This window comes from Lathyrus oleraceus, chromosome 3 (assembly GCF_024323335.1).
Source record: "Lathyrus oleraceus cultivar Zhongwan6 chromosome 3, CAAS_Psat_ZW6_1.0, whole genome shotgun sequence".
NCBI lineage: Eukaryota > Viridiplantae > Streptophyta > Magnoliopsida > Fabales > Fabaceae > Lathyrus > Lathyrus oleraceus.
The window spans coordinates 31856446-31864836 of NC_066581.1; the positions used below are offsets into that span (position 1 = coordinate 31856446).

The 8391-nt window shown below is 38.7% G+C and overlaps 1 non-coding gene across 1 annotated transcript; it reads right to left on the reverse strand.

The window, feature by feature from the left end:
* Positions 1–7260: 7260 nt before the first annotated feature.
* On the reverse strand, positions 7261–7367 carry LOC127133420 (small nucleolar RNA R71). Its single transcript, XR_007807397.1, has one exon. It is a non-coding gene; the product is annotated as a small nucleolar RNA R71 (small nucleolar RNA).
* Between the last annotated feature and the right edge of the window lie 1024 nt (positions 7368–8391).

The window sequence follows — 8391 nt, forward strand, 5'->3', positions numbered from 1 at the left end:
TTTGTGTGTGTATATAATTGTATATTTGATGTATGTATATTTGTTTGTATGATATAATCTGCTTGTTGTGCTTGGTGACCTCTGAGTGGTGAGATAAGTTCTAACCCGAACTTGAGTGCATCTAAGATATGAGGATGGTATAGTCATGTTCGACTTGTGTGGAGTAGTCCTTAACAAGTTGGCTTGAGACCCATCTACTAAGTGGAGACCTTTTTAGAGTTATTAATGTCATACAAGTTATTTGTGGTTAGGCATTACTATCTCTGATTTGGGGTCCGAGAAGCTGAGGACCGTAGAACATTTAACCCCTCTTGGCCTATTTAGGACCTAGTGTGGAGACTGTTCAAGTGTAGACTTGATAACAGTTCTCACGCGATACTATACTCAGACGAGTTTATCTTGAGAATATTATGGGTTGATGAGTCAGTCATCCTAACCTGTAATATCCGATAGATGGAATTAAGACTCTGGTAACTTTTTAGAACATGATCTACAGGTTTTTATCCTTAGTTCACTCCTTTGGGATGGTTCTTACTCAGACTCCTTGCTCGTGACTCACAACAAACCATTGATTCTTGGTTGATCCAATCAAGTCTTGTCAATATCAATGGAACTTGGGTGTTGATAAGGTGAAAACCATAATCCACCAAAATGGATGATTGATCTTGACAATAACTCGATTCATCCCTTGACCTTTGTTTGTTTGCCTTGTGTGTGATCCCTTATTTGTGATTGTTGCATTCATGCATTCATGCGCATCATAACATTCATCACACGAAAATTTCAAGGAATTGAGGTCTTATTTGCAAATATTTTCAGACCATGGATTGTGGATGAAGGAACACTAAGAAGTACAATTTCTGATGTCCCGACTTGAAAGAGTTAAGGAAGTTATCATCTTTCGTATTAGATCCCTTAGACTTTAAACAACGTCTTGGGAAACTTCTCTTTGTATTGTTTGCTGATGTGGTTAAAGGACTCTTGAGTGTGTTGGTTCAGTTCTATGATCCTCTTTATCGTTGCTTCACTTTTCCCAATTATCAACTTGTGCCTACGTTGGAGGAGTATACCCATCTCTTGGGAATACCTGTCTTCAACAAAGTGCCCTTTAGTGGATTGGAAGAGATTCCTAGATCTCATATTATAGCTAAAGCTCTTCACTTGAATAAGTCTAAGATAGAGGCTCATTGGGTGAAGAAAGGAGGTTTGTTTGGGTTGACTTCTGAATTCCTCATCAAGGAAGCTACTACCTTTGCTCAAGCCGGTAGTGTAGATGCTTTTGAAGCCATCTTTGTGTTGCTCATCTATGGTTTGGTTTTGTTCCCTAACATTGACGATTTTGTTGATGTTAACGCCATTAGAATTTTCTTGATTGGGAATACTGTGCCTATTCTATTAGGAGATGTGTACTTCTCTTTGCATCTAAGGAATTATAAAGGTGGTGGAACTATTGTATGTTATGTTCCTCTTCTGTACAAGTGTTTTATTTCGCACTTGCCTCAGACGCTTGCTTTTGTGGAGAATAAACAATGTCTACGGTGGTCTCATAGAATTATGTCTCTCATTAATGATGATATAGTTTGGTATGATCCTTCATTAAGCAGTTTGGATATTATTGATTCTTTTGGTGAATTCTCTAATGTGCCTCTCATTGGTACACAATGAGGAATCAACTACAACCCTGCTTTGGCTCGTCGTCAACTTGGGTTCCCCTTGAGAGACAAACCTAATAACACTTTATTAGAAGGTCTTTTCTATAAAGAGGGTAAAGATCCCCAACATTTGAAGCGGAAGATTGTGCATGCTTGGCATAATGTGCATAGGAAAGGAAGATTCGAGCTTGGTCCGTGCAATTGTCTAGCTTTGGAAGCTTACACTCTTTGGGTGAAGAAAAGAGCTTTGGAATTAAAGATGCCCTATGCATGTGAGAGACCCATGTCTATGGTTGTGGTTGAGCCATTAACTCTCCCTAACCAAGATGTAAAGGAGTTGGAAGACGTGTTCGCAAAGTTGAAGCAAGAGAGGGATATGTGGGAAGAGCGTTTCCGTGCTTTGAGCAAAAAGCATGAGGAGGTGCATCTTGAGTCTAAGGACAGAGATGCACTTATTGAGCTACTTGAAGACCGAGTGACAAAGAGATAGAGAGAACCAGAGGTTTCATCTTCCTCTTGTATGCCTCAGCCTTCCGTCACATGGAAGAAAATTGTTGATCAACTTGTCCTTGAGAAGACTCAGATGAAGTCTTCTTTTGAGACCGAGATTCGACGCATTCGAAGGAAGTACGTGCCTACAGCCGGATCTTCAGACATTGTTGTTAGGGATCCTTAGGATGACTAGTCTCCTTTACTCTTGTATTTTGTATTTTGGTTTCTGAAATTGTACTCAGTGTAATCCTTCCAATTATATAAATAAAAGAGAATTTTATGGTCATATCAAATTGTTGCAATTGTTGTTAAATATATATATATATATATATATATATATATATATATATATATATATATATATATATATATATATCAAATAATAGAGTAAGTTCCTTGAAAAACAAAAATAATCAAGCATTGCATTTCATGCATCATTTGCATAGTAGGTTTCTCTTTCTCCAGATGTCTTATTGGTATTTCTTATGTGCTTCAGCCAAATTGACTCATCGATACAATACTCGCGCCAATCATTCAAAGATCATGGAACATCTAGAGCAAGAGAATAAAGATTTGAAGGACGAGATCGCTCGTCTGACAGCCATGATGGAGTCAGTCCTAGCTGCACAGAGCCAGTCTTCTCCAATGCCTGCAACTCCTCCTCCTCAGAGGACTGTCATTTCAGAGGTGTCTACCTCTACTATCCCTGCAACTGCTTCTCACTTTTCACCTAATATGCATGTCGGATTCCCGTGGGGAATGCCACCTAACTTTATGCCCGAAGGTTTTACGCCTACTTTTGCTTCCATGCCGACATCTAGCCCGGTCATGTCTGTGCCGCCACCAGTTGTGCATACTTTACCCCGTGTGGAGGACACCATCTATCATTCCGAGCCGTTTGAGGGCTGTGATGTGTATGAGAAGATGGATGAAATGAAGGATCAATTACTTGAGCTTCGAAAGGAGTTGAAAACTTTGAGGAGTAAAGATTTGTTTAGAAAGAGTGCTTCAGAACTTTGTTTGGTTCCAAATGTTAATATCCCGGTGAAGTTCAAAGTGCCTTACTTTGAAAAGTACAAGGGGAATACATGTCCACTCAGTCATCTTATGATGTACGCCAGAAAGATGTCTACTCAAATTGATAATGATTAGTTATTGATCCATTATTTTCAAGACAGTCTGACCGGTGCTGCTTTAAGGTGGTACATGGGATTGGATAGTGCGAGCATCCGCATGTTCAATGATTTGGGCGAAGCATTTGTGAAGTAGTACAAATATAATGTGGACATGGTGCCAAATAGAGAACAATTGAGGTCGTTATCTCAAAAGGAAAAGGAGACGTTCAAGGAGTATGCTCAAAGATGGAGAGATCTTGCTGCTCAGATTACTCCTCCTTTGAAAGAGAAGGAGATGACCAAAATTTTTCTCAAGACCCTGAGCTTATTTTATTATGAGCGGATGATTGCCAGTGTCCCCAGTGATTTTACCGAGATGGTAAATATGGGTATTGTAATACCCCAAAATTTACCCTTCATTTTTCCTGGAAGCATACGCTTTACACCTCATGCATGCATTCATTTTTAGGTCATTTAGCATTTGCATTTCATCATGGCAATCAGTTTTTTTATAAAAAAAACGGAAAAAAAAATGGAAAAAAAACCGAAAAAAAAACGGAAAACGAATAAATAAATAAATAAATATATAATTAAATAAATAAATAAATAAAAGAAAAAAATTTGGACTTGGGCCTCTCTCATCTGAGCCCATAGGTCCACAAAAATCAGGTTATAAATTCAGAGTTTCAGTGAAAGAAAATTCAATTCTATTCCTATTACCCTGGCTGGAGGAAAAAGATAGTGAGAGAAGAGCTAATAGAGTTCAGAGCAACCTCCAAACCCTGAAGGGAACTCAACTGCACAGAATCACCTTTGCCTCACATAAACCCTAAAGATTGTTTTGTAAACCTCACGGGTGCAACTCAATTTCAATCAAGCTCTCCAAACAGGTTTGCCCTATTCCCATTATCTTACGCCTTCAATTTGTTTTTTTCTGTTTTGCTCTAATCTGACTTACGTTGTCATAGCATGTTTTCTCCTAATCCTTATCTTGTTTCACTAACCCTTTTGTTGAGTTTTTGTGAAGGCTCACATGACTTTTGCAGGGATAGCTCGCTAGATATTCCACTTTGCTCGTGGGATACCATTTGGGAGATTTATTCTGATTGCCTTGTTGGCTCATTTACTTTATACATGTTTGTTTTGTATGTGTTCGTATCCCCGCAGGTAGCGCGGTTCCTTCGTCAAGGACTGCCTTTTTGCATGAGCATCCCAAACCCTAACCCTTCATTGATTTTTCTTCTCCTAAACACACGTTTACTCCTTCTTCTACAGGTGAGTAAGTCTCCAAAGGTCGAGCATCCGGTAGATTGCGTAGTAACGTCGTTCATCCAAAACCCAACCCTTAACCCCGTAGTTAGCCGAACTACGGCTTGCTCTGATTCTCATTCCAGATGAGATACGTAGGCATAAGACGCGATGTCTTAGCGAGCACACATCCCCCCAACCCATAGGTCAGCCGAGCTACGAAGACTCTGATTCTCATATTCAGATGAGATACGTATGCAGTGGATGCGACATCCGCGCGAGACATTTTCATTTAACCCCTTTTTTTAGTAAACAGCACAAGATAAACTCACACCCTTTAGACAAGTGATAACATGAAATTATATCACATTTTAGGACTTAATTCAATTAAATTATATTATTATTTACTTTAATTTATTTCATTTTATCAGATATTACGTGGTATTTCCTTTCTATTTATCTCAGGTAGTCTATTTGAAGCAAAAGTAGGAAAAGGAAGAAAAGGAGGTGCAAAAAGAAGTCTTTTGGAAACAAATAGCAAAAGCCAAGCCCAGCCCAAAGAAGGCACATGCGTTGTGCCTGTGACGAGCGTCACAGAGGTTGTGACGAGCGTCATGCTGTATACACTTGTGTGACGAGCATCACACATGGTGTGACGGACGTCACACCATTCCCCTACATTTTTGCCTTTAGAGACGTTGAGTCCTATTTGCACGCTGAATCCTATTTCCACGCCTATACTTTCGTTACGTGAAGACCCTTTGACGCGGACTACTTCTGAAGACCGTTACGGAAAGTGCCAATATAAATACCAGCTTTGCAAACCCTTCCTCGGTTCCACGCTTCCAGACAGTTTTCCAGTTTTCGTTTTTTTTTTTTTGCATTTTTCTTTTTCCAGCAGCTTAAGCATATTCCTTATAGTACTTCTTTTATAATTTTTTTATATTGTTTCTTTTACAATTCTATTTTCTTTTCTAGCATTTAATTAATTTTTCGCACAATAGTTTCTACACGGGAAACTATTGTGTACCTTTTACCGGATCTAACCTTACGTTAGAATCTAGTTTTTTATTCCTTCGCTTTATTTTTCTGCCTGATTGAAGAACTCAAGAACAAATCCAACCGGTATGTGGTGGAGTGTTCAAGACTGCTATTTAATTATTCAGGTTCTATATTTATTTGTTGAATTTATATATGCTTGTTTTTACTATTAGTTTATACTGATTGCCTGCGATGAATCTGTTTATGCATGTTATTTATTTAAGTCTGTTTAGCATGTCTGGCTGATTTATTTAGGTATCGGTATGTAAAGTAAGCGTAATGAAGGAATCAAAACTAAGTTGGTTTAATTAAGTTTAAAATTAAAATCACTCTTTTTACGGTCTCAATTTACAGGTTTAATAACAAAGTTTTTGTACGAAAGTAAAAAACATAAAGAAGTTAAAATCAATAGAGCGAGAGTTTGAGGTTTTGACTGGACAGTCTAAATTGGACATTAATTCTAGATCAGGGCGAGAGCAATTTTTAGAGTTAATTAAATTCTAACCTTTTTCAAAAAGTATTTTTAAAGATTGAATGTGAGGACGAGAGTTAAGCATTTGAATTTAATTATATAACCTAAGTCAACAGAGCGAGAGTTTGAGATAAGGGTGTTTAAACGATTAGTGTTTTCTTAAAAAGAGTTTCTACGGATTCTATTGTTTTCAAAAAGTGGTTTTTGACTTAACTATAAGTGACAGCTACGTTAATATAAAATCATAGTTTATTCAACAGAGCGAGAGTTTGAGATAAAACTTTTAACCAATAGCGTCAACTGAAAAGATTTATTTTAAAACCAAGAAACCAATGAAGAATTGATTCCCTAATTACGACGAATTACATACCGATATCCGCTTATTAGATATTAATTTTAGATCTTATTTTAGTTTTAGCTTTTTCCCCCAAAAATCAAAGTATTACCTGCCTTAGCTTTACGAAGTAACCTTAGATAACGGTATATCGATTCATAAGTCCCTGTGGGATCGATATCTTTTAAAACTACGCGATAGAACTGTGCACTTGCAGTTTGTACCCCAAATTCGACTCATAAAGTCGAGCGATCAAGTTTTTGGCGCCGTTGCCGGGGACTTTTATTTAAGTCGATATCGTAACTCTTCTGTTACGCTGTAGAGACTAAGGCTTTTCTTTCTCTTTTCTTTCTTTCGTTGATTTGTATGCCACGCATTCGCTCACAAGGCGAGCCGTTCTACTTACGAATCAACGATATCGAACTATATCTCCGAGTCTTACAACGAATTCGGGAATATCGTGCTGCAAACAATCTCCCTCTTGTAGAACTTCCTGATTTCAAAAATATTTTCCCTTCGATACCCGAGATGGAAGAACCAGCTCGTGCTCTTAGAGATTACGCCGCTCCATCGCAAGATGAACCGCATTCAAGTATTGCTCCACCCGCAATCGAAGCAAACAACTTTGAACTCAAACCTTCACTGTTGCAGGCAGTGCAACAGAACCAATTCTCTGGAAATCCTACCGAGGATCCTAACCTTCATTTATCCGTATTTGTCCAATACGCTGATACTGTTAAAGCTAATGGTGTCACTTCAGAGGCAATTCGACTCCGTCTTTTTCCTTTCTCACTAAGAGATAGCGCTAGAAGATGGCTTCAATCTCTTCCTTCCAACTCAGTCACCACATGGAACGAGTTGAAGAAAGTTTTTCTTGCTCGATATTTTCCGCCAAGCAAAACAGCTATGTTAAGAGCCCAAATAAATGGATTTAAACAGAAAGATAACGAGTCTCTTTTCGAAGCATGGGAAAGATACAAAGACATGATGAGACTTTGTCCACACCATGGTTTAGAAGACTGGTTAGTAATTCATACATTCTATAATGGTCTCCTGTACAACACGAGGTTAACAATAGATACCGCCGCAGGTGGTGCACTAATGAACAAACCTTATGCTGACGCTTACCAACTTATCGAAAGCATGGCTCAAAACCACTATCAGTGGGGAACAGAACGAACAATGGTGGAAAAACCTCAAACGAAAACTGGCATGTACGAGATAAGTAACCTTGATCATGTTAATGCAAAAGTGGATGCTCTGGTCCAGAAAATTGAAAGTTTAAATGTATCACCTCCAGCCACCGTAGTTGCCATAACTCAGAATTGCGAAGTCTGTGGAATCCAAGGTCACACTCCTGCAGATTGTCAACTCCTAACAGGAATCCAAGCGGAGCAAGTAAACCATGCTCAAGGAAGCCCCTACTCACACACCTATAACTCAAATTGGAAGAATCATCCTAATTTTTCATATAAGAGTAATAATGCTCTATACGCACCTAGACAATCTCCAAATCAAGCCCCAGCTATACCTCCGGGATATCAGAAACCGACCCCATCTACATCTAACAATAACGCCCCTAGGAAATCCAATTTGGAAATCATGATGGAAAACTTTATAGCTTCTCAACAGCAAACCAATAAAGATTTCTTAAACCAGAATGTACACACTGGCGAACAAATTAAACAACTAGCAAGTAAAGTAGATGCCCTGGCTACTCATAACAAAATGCTGGAAACGCAAATATCACAAGTAGCTCAACAACAAGCGCCTACTGCTGCCCCAACTGGTACATTTCCTGGCCAACCCCAACCTAACCCAAGAAGCCACGCTCATGCAATTATACTAAGAAGTGGAACGGAAGTGGAAGGACCGTCTGACCCAAGGATAGAAAACCAAAACTCTAAAAAGTCAACTGAGGAAGAAAGTGAACCTAAGGAAAAGGAAGAGAGTAATAAGGAAACCGTAGAAAAGAAGGAACCTTATGTACCTCCACCACCTTATAAACCACCTATCCCTTACCCTCAAAGGCTTATT